Genomic DNA, 12,465 nt, shown 5'->3' on the forward strand with positions numbered 1-12,465 from the left:
AACCACTCACTTCAGTATTTAATGCCCCAATCTTGTCAATCAGCTCATTTTTAGCGTCATCTTGAACTTTTTTTAGCTCTGCAATGATGGTAGCTTGAATAGCTTCCATGCTTTTGTTATCTTTAGCTAGCTCGGTAGCTGCGATGGTTTCCGAGGATAAAAGATCTGCCGGTTGAGTAGTTGTTTGCTGATTCGCCCTTGTTCTTCTTTGTTTACCCCCTGACATACTATATTGGACTATAATTTTCAGGTTTTGAGGTATTTTTCAGTCAGGGAGCGTAAGACCGTCAGGGAGCTAAGATATTACGCTTTTGCTCGCTTCCTCATTATCCCGGAAGTCCATTTGGTATCTTTCTTAAGTTTAAATCCAGCACTACTCGAGGCTGATGCTGAATTCTCAAATTGATCAGTTGAGCCAGATCCGTCGGAAGACATGGTGTCAAGCCAAACTTGTTTAACTTTCTTCTTGCCTCTTTTCCCCATGCATAAAGATGTCAAATCAGAATCATATAACGTTTTCACGTTTTTTTTTTCACGTTATCACCAGTCCGATTAATAGGTTATATCACCACTTCACCTTTATTTCCCTGAAGAGCAAAGAAACACTACCACCTACACCGCCGCCATCTTGGCCTCACAAATCTATATTAAATAAAGCAGCACCATTAAAAGCTTCAACCGCCATCTTCTATTGCATCAGCTGCAATACAGCCTTGCACTACAGCGTCCCAATGGTTAAACCGCGTTATTGCAGGCGTTATTAGTTGAAAATATCTGTCGACAATATCTGTTTTGACGTTTATCGATAATGTCGACTACATTTTTCAGCCCTAGGGAGATGAGTGAAGAGCTGTGCCTTATTTCTAACGTTACCTATATTTCACGACGAGTGTTCCACACAGTGTTAGAGCGAACACTAACAAATATTACTGGATTTCGTTCCTTAAAAGGCAACTGAGAGCTTTAATTCACTACAAATTTTTTAATTAATTGCGTTTGACACCCATATTTGGCAGAAAATAATACCACGCAGATCAATCATTTCACAACATGATAAACTTAACGTTACCACAGTTCAGAACCACGACTATCACAGAACCACGGTCAACGAAAGAATATTCAAATTAAAATCATAACATTTAGTTTTAGTCCAGTGATCTTCCTGATAGGCCAATTTAACGTTACTGGTAGAACACTCTAGAAATTCAACAGTTCACCTTGTAAAATGGCCTGTGCTTCGCGCGCGCAAAACTTTAGGCTTTGTCGAGTGTGCTCAGAAAGAAAATGCCTGTGAACGTGCATAAAAACAATTACAGTGCGCGAGACGTGATGATAGACAAAACTAAGCTTAATCGAGGCTTTACTACCTTTACATCTATAAAGTGGCATGACATTGGCAAAAATCAAAATACAAAAATCAGACGTCAGAGCTCGTTGGCTGTCTAATGTTAATTATTCATTATTACAGTGATTTGTGATCGAATAATAGATTAAACTAATAAACTGTATACATTGAAATCAATTTACAGTCTGATTTATCTGTATTACTATCAAGTTAAAGTATTAGACTTACCCCACGCTTGACTCTTCCACAAGTAAAATGGCGTTCGCATGTGGTCTGGACTCTGGTTCAGTCAAAACGACGGTTGCACGTAAACGGAGGTGTGGCTTGGTTAACTCTAAAAGAGAGTTATGTTTGCAACAACGCAAAATGACACCAACTCTTATTTAAAACGGACACTTCTGGTGTTAAACCCAATCTGTTTAGTGTTGATTCAACACTTTATTTTAACACTTTATTGTAACACTGGAAAATCAACACCGTCAATTTACTGTGATGTTGACAATTTTACATTGTACAGGTTATCACTTGATTTTTGACCAAGTGAAGCTCTTGAAACAATTCACAGAAGAGTATGTTGTCTGGAAAGAAATCAAGCATCACTGGCAAAGGCTCAAAAGAGACCATGCCTTTCTTAAAAATCTTTTAAAATAGGTTGCTGTTGATATAACTGTTTTTGTTCAGTACTTCGCTTATATTATGTGCTGCAATATTATATATATATATAATACTTCAATGTGTATATTATATAATGTACTGACTGCTGCTTTGTAAATGTATGTAAGGAACAGGCAACTCTGGCCCTTTGCATTCTACTTTTTGAGGTTAATTAAGAGTTAACCTCCAACCCTAATCGAGCACATCTGAAAATTTGAACCAAAGTCTTCAGGTTTACTTATAGACAATAGGCAGGAGGGTTTGAGGTTGGAGCTAAATCTGCAGGACAGTGGACGCTGAGGGCCAGAGTAAACCATCACTGCTTTAAATAACGCAGAACATAAGCTGACCCGACTGTCCATTAAACAACTTCATTTGAATGGTTTGTGTTTTTTGTTTTACTTTCAGACCAGCACTGGAGAACGCCTGACAATGGGATGTTGAGACTTCTTCCTCTGGTTGAGAAAAAGCTACACCACATCAGTGATCACATCTTCTGTTCTTCAACTGAACAAACTGTTTAGACGAGGTAGAAGAACACGAACATGATAGAGACGTACAGGGAAGAGCAAGAAACCAGTTTAGCTGTGATAATGAATCATTATTTTCCAACACAATATCAAATCTGTTTTCTGTAGGTGACTGAATATGATTCTCTGGCACTCGTGTTGTGGCTTCAGCAGCTGTGAATGGATTCATATGATGGTAACGTATTTTTGAAGACACATTTTTATTTATCTTGAATCTCATTTTTCTTTATGCTACTTTATCAACTTTATGCTTTGTCCTCCAATAAAGTGTTGTTTAATAAAGTATGGTGACTATTGTGTATTGAAAGTGGTGTTTGGTACAGTAAATATACATTTTTATTTGAGAAATTTTAATTTCTTATTTCTTTAGTTTAATTAATTTAAAAATAACTACATATAATTAAAAATAATAATAATTACAACTGGCCTGTTGGAGTATGCTTTTACTTCTACAAAAAGGGCAGATAAGGTACCTAGTCTTATTATTTTTTTATTTCATAAATTAATCAGATGATTTAGATTAATTCACAAATAACACACACGTAAATTATAAAAAAATAAATAGGGGTGCACTATCTAAGCTTTCACATTGCCTTTTAAGTCTAGTAATTTACATAATCATAGCAGACGCTTTAAAGATAAAATAATAGGCTACATAGATACGTTTCAACCGTTTTCAGAAACACACACACACACACACACACACACACACACACACACACACACACACACACACACACACAGTGTGAGCAATGTTCTTATTAGGTGTTTACGCGTTTGTCACAGAAACGATACATATTTAATCATAATCACGACAAATATTAGAGAAAAATACAATATGATGTATGCCAGCATCAAAAAAAACGTGTCCTTCCTCCCTCACGGTTGAACTCGCACTAGATCCAGCAAGGGTAAGCTAGAACTCTAGCTCCTCCCATTTGACGCTGCAGCGAATCCCCGCTCACTAAATTTAGCAAGGTGGAGCTGGAGCTCCAGAAAAGGGGGAGCTCGAGCTCTAGCTCCTCCCATTTGGCTCTGCATCGAGCACCATCTCACCCGCCTATTACGTCTCGTCTTTCCATTGGACTGGTTATACACGTGCTTCACGACGCAATCACGCAGGGTGTTCCCACCGCGTCTCGACGCAGCTCGAGTTCCCTTGAAAGGGAAGCTGATGTTTCGCCATGTAATCAGACAGTCGATTCCTAAGTTCCGATACAAAATAGTAGTAAGTATTTCACAGAAACTTTTATAAAACCGTAGACAGGAATGTGTGTACTAGCTACTTGATGGAAAAGATGGAGGAGTTTGTGAATCGGTTGGATATCTAGACTAAATATGGATCAAGGGGACTTTTTATGTCTTGAGGCCCTTTACAGGTGACGTCCACATTAATACTTTTTTTCTGAAAGGACGTGTTTGACATTTTTCATCCTGTAGTAAAGGAACGGGGTTTCTTTTGTGTATCGTGCTGTAAGTTAGGCTATGTGATGATTTTTCAAATTACTTTTTTGAGTGAACGCATCGATGTCATTATCTATTTACCTCCAACTCTCATGATCAGATCAATGATAAAGATGTTTAATTAAGTTTAATTACTTTAGTTTTGTGTTTGTTCGTCATTTACATCCAGAGTTGAAGATTTTTCTCCAGTTTGCAGGTACTTTAAATTAATACATTAAATAAATACATTAAATAACCCTTTATAGACCCATAATAAAAGAGATGTCTGTTTTTAAATGAATTTCTTGAAAACAATGTCTAAACCCTCCTCAAGTGCTTTTCATCCAAACAGTATGAAGATCTTACATATGATGATTATCATCAAAAACTAATTAAATCTGTTCTGTTATAGTTCAGTTCAGCAGGAGAGATCAGAACCAGCGCCCAGCTGTGTGTCTTTGAGGAGTGACAGGTCTATGGGTCAGCCAATAGATTTTAAGAATGACAATACACAGGCTGATCTCAGGTAGGCTACAACATTTCTTAAAGACATGATTAACATTTTAATATTATGGTGTTTTGTATTTTGTATTTATGATATTCATAATAGACATTGTCTTCACCTGATGCAAGAGAAACATATCTATGAGTGTTCCAATTTCATGGCTTGGAATCAGATAAATAGCATTTTATTGAAAGAGATGCTTATATTATTTGAAACACCCAGCTTTTGTGTACATTTTAAATGGACTGTAGTCCTTTTTGTTGGTACCTGGGCGTTGTGGAACTCCAGGTAATGTGCAGCAGTGCTGCTGTGGAGGCCTTATATTCAGAGCTCAAATAATGCCCTATATATTCTGACCTCAAACCCATCATAACCTCCTCCAAAATGAGTCCTCCAAAAATTACCAACAAATGGTATCAATGTAATACAATTAAACTTAATGAAATGAATCATGTTGTTGGTAGAAAACATTGTTTCTACTCAGATAATCACTGGGACCATATCATCTGCACATATTGCCAAATAGGCACAAGGTTTTGTTATCAGTTGAAGATCCTCCTTTATGCCTATTATGACAGAGTCCACTATCTTTAAAGCATATTTTAAGGAAATGCGATGGTTTTAACTATTTTAGGACTCTGTTGATTCTTATGAAAAGAATAGTGAGGCCGATTTACTTAAAAAACTTTTGTAATTGTAGTTTTTTGTTTATTTCTCTTTTTATATTTTGCTACCGGTACTTTTATTCTCACCATTAAAATATCTCTGACAACTGGCATGAAGTTAAATTATAAGCAATCAATAAACAATGTATTATTTTAATTTAATATGTACAATATTTAATACAACATATTGTCAAACTTATAGTTTTTGTTTTTAGTATTATTACAGTTGTGCCCTTTAGGAGTTGATTTATTAATGTGCATTTACTTATTAACTGTTCATAGAATTATTCAGGTGATGTAAAATAAATTCACCAATATCACAGTGTCTGATTCTTGATTCTCTTCATGATGTTTAAGGTCAATCCCACCACAAAGATCAGCAGTAACAAAACCCGTCTGTAAGAAGAATGACCAATCTATGAATCAACTACAGGACTTTAATGAAAGCAGGGATGCTGGTGTCAGGTAAAGTGTGGAATTTTAGATTGAGATCAAAATTAAAACACATTAATAATTAACACATTTCCTAAATATTATGATATGTTCTTGGTCATGATACAGAGAATAAATAAGACATTTTACTCTATATATTTATCTCTATATTTAACTTATGTAATACATGTAACATGGAATTTGAATTTTGCAGCCATGAAGTCCTCAACACATTTAGATCAAATCTGATGAAGAAGTTTAAGCGTCTGAATGAGGGAACAGCAAAGCAGGGAAACCCAACACTCCTGAATGAGATCTACACAGAGCTCTACATCACAGAGGGTGACAGTGGAGAGATCTGTAATGAACATGAGGTGAGACAGATTGAGACACAATCCAGGAGAGCAGCAACAGAGGACAAACCCATCAAATGCAATGACATCTTTAAACCTTTACCTGGACAAAACAAACCCATCACAACTGTGCTGACAAAGGGAGTCGCTGGCATTGGAAAAACAGTCTCTGTGCAGAAGTTCATCCTAGACTGGGCTGAAGGCAAAGTGAATCAGGACGTCCAGCTCATATTTCCACTACCTTTCAGAGAGATCAATCTGATGAAGGGTGAAACATTCAGCCTTTCAGATCTTCTTCATGTGTTTTTCCCTGAAACAAAAGAAATGGAAATATCCAGTGACAAATATAAAGTGTTGTTCATCTTTGATGGTCTGGATGAGTGTCGTCTGTCTCTGGATTTTCAGAGTGATGTGAGGTTTTGTGATGTAAGTGAATCAGCCTCAGTGGACGTACTGCTGACGAACCTCATTGCGGGGAATCTGCTTCCCTCTGCTCTGATCTGGATCACCTCTAGACCAGCAGCAGCCGATCTCGTCCCCTCTGAGTGTGTCCATCGAGTGACAGAGGTACGAGGCTTCAATGAGCCACAGAAGGAGGAATACTTCAGGAAGAGAATCAGTGATCAGAGTCTGGCCAATACAATCATCTCACACCTGAAGTCATCAAGGAGCCTCTACATCATGTGCCACATCCCAGTGTTCTGCTGGATCTCAGCCACTGTTCTAGAGAAGATGTTGAGTGAAGCAGAGAGTGGAGAGATTCCCAAGACTCTCACTCAAATGTACACACACTTCCTGATCCTTCAGTCCAACATAAAACATGAGGAGGACTATGAGAAGAACCTGACAGATGAAGACATGATCCTCAAACTGGGGAAAGTGGCTTTTCAGCAGCTTGTGAAAGGCAATGTGATCTTCTATGAGAAAGACCTGAGAGAGTGTGGCATTGATGTGACAGAAGCATCAGTGTACTCAGGATTGTGCACTCTGATCTTCAGAGAGGAGTCAGGCCTGTATCAGGGCGAAAGTCTTCTGCTTTGTTCATCTGAGTGTTCAGGAACATCTAGCAGCTTTATATGTGCACCTCTGCTTCACAAACAACAACAGGAATGTATTTGACCCAGTCTCTAAACCAGGTTTGTTGTCTATGTTTAAGAACTGGTTTAAACTCAATTTATCAGAACATGTTTCATTTTCTGAGCTCCATGAGAGAGCCGTGAATGAGGCTCTACAGAGTAAAAATGGACATCTGGACCTTTTCCTGCGCTTCCTTCTGGGTTTGTCAGTGGAGTCTCATCAGATTCTCCTTCAGGGACTAATGACACTGAGAAGGAGTTCTGACAGCAATGAGAAAACAGTTGAGTACATCAAGAAGAAGATCAGGACCATTGACTCTCCAGAGAAATCCATCAATCTGTTCCACTGTCTGAATGAACTGGGTGACCAGTCACTAGTGGAGGAAATACAACAGTATCTGAAATCTGGAACAATAAGTGAAGCCAGACTCTCTTCATCTCAGTGGTCAGCTGTAGTTTTTGTGTTGTTGACATCAGAGAAGAGTCTGGAGAAGTTTGATATTAATACATTTGTTGGAGAAAACAATAAAGCTGAAAAACTGAAGGTTCTTCAGAAGCTGCTGCCCGTGATTAAAGTTCAGTAAGTATCAGGGAAAACTATCACTTTACTGTTAAAACAAAAGAAAATCAAAAGATCATAAATCTAAGAAACATACGAACATTTATTGTATCAGTAATAGGAGCAATATGGCAGCATACTTGTTTTTATTGTTTTTCTGATTTTTTAAAATTTATCTATTTTATTGATGTGAATAATGACGGGGAGATGTGATTGGGAAACAATACAAGCTGACTCAAACTTGTGTTAAAGCACCTGACAGCCAATGTCTTCAACATGAGGATTCATTTAAAATAAACAAGTTTAATGTTACAAATGAATTAGTACTTAAACCATTTATATGGATTTGATCCACATTAAAAGTTAATTCTTTATTGTTGCAAATTTGACAATGAAACTTGACTACTTAGTTGAGGTTTTCATTAAAGGGTTAGTTCACCCAAAAATGAAAATTATGTCATTAATGACTCACCCTCATGTCGTTCCAAGCCCGTAAGACCTCCGTTCATCTTCGGAACAGTTTAAGATATTTTAGATTTAGTCCGAGAGCTTTCTGTCCCTCCATTGAAAATGTATGTACGGTATACTGTCCATGTCCAGAAAGGTAATAAAAACATCATCAAAGTAGTCCATGGGGCATCAGTGGGTTAGTTAGAAGTTTGACCACACACATGACCAGCATCGGCCAATAGTGAGCTTACGTGTGACGTATAAAACAGAAGCGCTACGCTGTTACACTACGTGAACTAACTCGAGGCCCAGAGAGAAGGAAATTAATAGTGGAATAAAGTCTGTTTTTTTTGTTTGTTTGTTTTCGCACTAAAAGTATTTTCGATGCTTCAAAAACTTCTAACTAACCCACTGATGTCACATGGACTACTTTGATGATGTTTTTATTACCTTTCTGGACATGGACAGTATACCAGAAAAGACAGAAAGCTCTCGGACTAAATCTAAAATATCTTTAACTGTGTTCCGAAGATGAACGGAGGTCTTACGGGCTTGGAACGACATGAGGGTGAGTCATTAATGACATAATTTTCATTTTTGGGTGAACTAATCCTTTAACATTTTAAGTATTACATTTTAAACAGACAAACAAAGCCCAACTCTTATAATAGAGGTAAACAACATCAACTGGATAGAGCCAAAGACTGGACTAAAAAGGCAAAGGTCAAAATCTATAAATATGACATCATAATATATATATAATAAAGCATGTATAATATGACATAATAAAGCACAAATGTTATTTAAAAAAAAAAGGCTATCATGGTTGAGATATCAGTTGATGGTAGTAAAATTCTTGTCATGGGAATAATTTTTCTTAATTATATGCTAGACAAAGAGAGTGATTTATCACTGATCCAGTTTTATAAAGTAGTTTTCCTGGCAACAACGGCAACAAATTGTGCCGTTTAAAAGGCTACTGATGTAGCCGAAAACACTTAAGTTAAGATAAAAAAAATTTCTTCTCATATTATTTATATATATTATATATTATATTACGTATTATATATTATAGACTTTTACAAAACAGAGAAATATCTGACACTGAGCAGACATATTTAACACACATAGTATAGCCTCATATAAATATACTTGATATACGTACTTGATATGCAAGATTTGCAGTTGGCATTAAAATACTAGACTTACCCGAAGAGGAACACTGCAGCTGAACTTGAACTTTAGTCAAGAGTGTCAGAGGTTTTGGGTTCTAATCCGCATTCGTAGTTTTTTGTTTGTTTGTTGTTGTTGTTTTTTTAAACCGATTATGCTCATCAGTGGTTGTATATCAAGCAGGGACACTTTGTGTGCATTAGGCTATATTTTTTTGATTTCACCAGAACTCTCCGCGCACACTCATCTGAGACGCGAGCACACACACACACACACACACACACACACACACACACACACACACACACAAACTCACGCACTCATCTGAGACGCGAGCGCACACACACACACACAAACTCGCGCACATACTCATCTGAGACGCGAGCACACACACACACACACAAACTCGCGCACATACTCATCTGAGACGCGAGCACACACAAACTCTACACACACGAGACGCGCGGAACTCTCCGCGCACATGCTCATCTGAGACGCGAGCTCACACACACACACACACACACACACACACAAACTCACGCACTCATCTGAGACGCGAGCGCACACACACACACACACACACACACAAACTCGCGCACATACTCATCTGAGACGCGAGCACACACACACACACACACACACACACACACACAAACTCGCGCACATACTCATCTGAGACGCGAGCACACACACAAACTCTACACACGAGACGCGCGGAACTCTCCGCGCACATGCTCATCTGAGACGCGAGCTCACACACACACAAACTCACGCACATACTCATCTGAGACGCGAGCACACACACACACTCGCGCACATACTCATCTGAGACGCGAGCACGCACACACAAACTCTCCGCGCACATACTCATATAGACGACGCCTCATAAATAGATCGATCTCTGCAACGTATTGAAGCGCGCGTGAAGAAAGTGCGGTGTGCGCGAGCCACAAGAATCCGCGCCACTGATCGCAGCGGCAACGAGCACTTTGATCATTTAAAAAACACAGTTCAGCGCTAGATCGTCTCTTATTTAACAAACAAACTAAATGAATGCTCTGCTGGTTAACTGGAGATGTTTTGTTATTGGATCATTCGTGCCGCGAGATGTTTTATAGGGGGCGGTGAAAAAAGTCAGGCACCGAAATCAGGCACCGAAAGTTGCGTTCTTATTCGGTCTCGATACTACCGTTTACGTCGGAACCAGTTCTCTATTGGAACCGGGTTTCGGTACCCAACCCTAATTTTGAGACAATGCCATCCATTGGTGACCAAGTGCAGTGTTTTCTTTACTCCATCTACAAATTGTCAATTTTTTCTCCATTGCTTGGAGCTTTTTGTTTTCAGTTCATAGTGTTTACCTAGTATGATTTTCATCTCTCTACAGTTTGAGTGATTGTGGAGTCACAGAGAAAGATTGTGCTGCTCTGACTTCAGCTCTGATATCAAACCCCTCACAACTGAGAGAACTGGATCTGAATAATAGAAACCTACGAGATCCGGGTGTGAAGCTTCTCTCTGTTGTACTGGAGGATCCTGACTGTAAACTGGAGAAACTCCGGTAAGATCATCTACAGTATATCATAGTCAGACATGTTAATGTCTTCTGTAAGACTAAATCAGGGTTCCACAAATCTGGCACTGGAGGGCAGAGCCTTACTGAGTTTAGCTCAAACCCTGATAAAACACTCCTTCCTGTAACTCTGAAGACATGGATTAGCTTGTTCAGGCGTCTTTAATTGGGGTTGGAGAAACTCTGCAGGACAGCGGCACTTCAAAACCGGATTTGAGGAACCCTGGACTAAATGCTTTGATGTAAATTTTAGGACTTACCCCGCAGAAAATAAATTTCTTTCTCCGTATTTTTGTCTTCTTTTCTTTTTTATATTCTTAATTTAAGATAAATTTAGCACAATAACTTAAAATGTTAAGTCTTGTATACTGAAAAATTGCTTATGTATCTTGATTTAAGAATTTTTAGATATTAGATATTCAGACTACGTCTGGATCGGATTCAGAAGTTCAAGTCCAACAACACCCCCAAAGCTTCACAGTCCTATACCTCGTCCTGCGCCAACATTTCATCAAGTAACATTAGGCAGTTTTGATTTTACATATGCGTCTGCTGACATACGTGACCCGTTCTGGCAAAATGAGTCGCAATGAGCAAATGTTCATGACTGAGCTACACCTGTTTGACTTTAATTGTCAAAGTCAATTTTGAGAAAAATCGAGTTAAACGTTTTCTGAAGGTTCCAAAACAAAATCATCTACCAACCATACCTTAAAATCTCTGGTAATTGTTAACTTCATGTGCGAGTGAATGTATTATCGCGAGAGTCTACAAGAATGTATTGTCGCGTGAGTCGGCGAGACTTGTTGTTCTTCTATGGTTTTTGTCTCGTGGGAATGGAGAGTGTGGAGTAATAAAAAAACTTTCTGTGGAACTACGTTGTATCTTTGGCTATTTTCAATGGTAGCAGAGGATGGTTTCCAACTACAGAGTACCGCCTAAGCTTGACGAAGCCCGACCATACGAGTGCTGGAAAAATGAAGTTAGTATGTGGAGACTTGTTACGGCCTTAGAAAAGAAGAAGCAGGCACTCGCGGTGGTGCTGGGGCTCGAGGGGCGAGCCAGAGAGACCGCTTTAGAAATACCCGCGAACGATCTAAACAAAGATGACGGTATGGAAACCTTGCTAGCTAAGCTGGACGCGATATTCTTGAGAGAAGAAAAAGACCGCGCTTATGAAGAATACTCTCATTTCGACTCGATTTCCAAAGACAGTGCGGTGTCCATGACGGACTACATCATAGACTTTGAGCAGAGATACAACCGCATGAAGAAGTACAACATGACCCTGCCTGACGCTGTGTTAGCGTTTAAACTCCTGGACACGGCTTGTCTCGAGGAGAAGAGTAGGCAGCTAGCACTAACAGCGTGCACGGATCTGACATTCGCATCCATGAAGTCAGCGTTGAAGCGGATTTTCGGAGGAAAAACCAGTGGAGCAAGCGGCGGCAGCGAGACTCAAGATGCGGCGTTTTTCACGGAGCAGAGGCCACCGGACAAATTCAGACGGAACAACGGCCCGTCACAGAGCAGACAGCGGCAGCCACAGCAAGGTACAAACCCACTCGACAAATATGGTAAGAGAACAAAATGCGTCATTTGTCAGAGCACGTACCATTGGGCCAAAGACTGTCCTCATCGGAGAAATGAAGTAAAGCTAGCAGAAGATGTGGAAGAGTGTAACATTACACTATTTACAAAAGTCAT

The 12,465-nt window shown here is 39.0% G+C and overlaps 1 protein-coding gene and 1 pseudogene across 2 annotated transcripts in view; both read left to right on the forward strand.

Moving 5' to 3' along the window:
- The window catches only part of LOC309509533 (NACHT, LRR and PYD domains-containing protein 3-like), a 643,973-nt gene that overhangs the window by 595,562 nt on the left and 35,946 nt on the right, over window positions 1-12,465 (forward strand). The gene's annotated exons all lie outside the window — the stretch shown is intronic.
- On the forward strand, window positions 4,349-7,885 carry LOC309509550 (NLR family CARD domain-containing protein 3-like; annotated as a pseudogene). The gene is made up of 3 exons (XR_014211643.1): window positions 4,349-4,498; window positions 5,500-5,607; window positions 5,789-7,885. The product of XR_014211643.1 is annotated as an NLR family CARD domain-containing protein 3-like (transcript).

This window comes from Leuciscus leuciscus (assembly GCF_965113295.1).
Source record: "Leuciscus leuciscus genome assembly, chromosome: 11".
Taxonomy (NCBI): domain Eukaryota; kingdom Metazoa; phylum Chordata; class Actinopteri; order Cypriniformes; family Leuciscidae; genus Leuciscus; species Leuciscus leuciscus.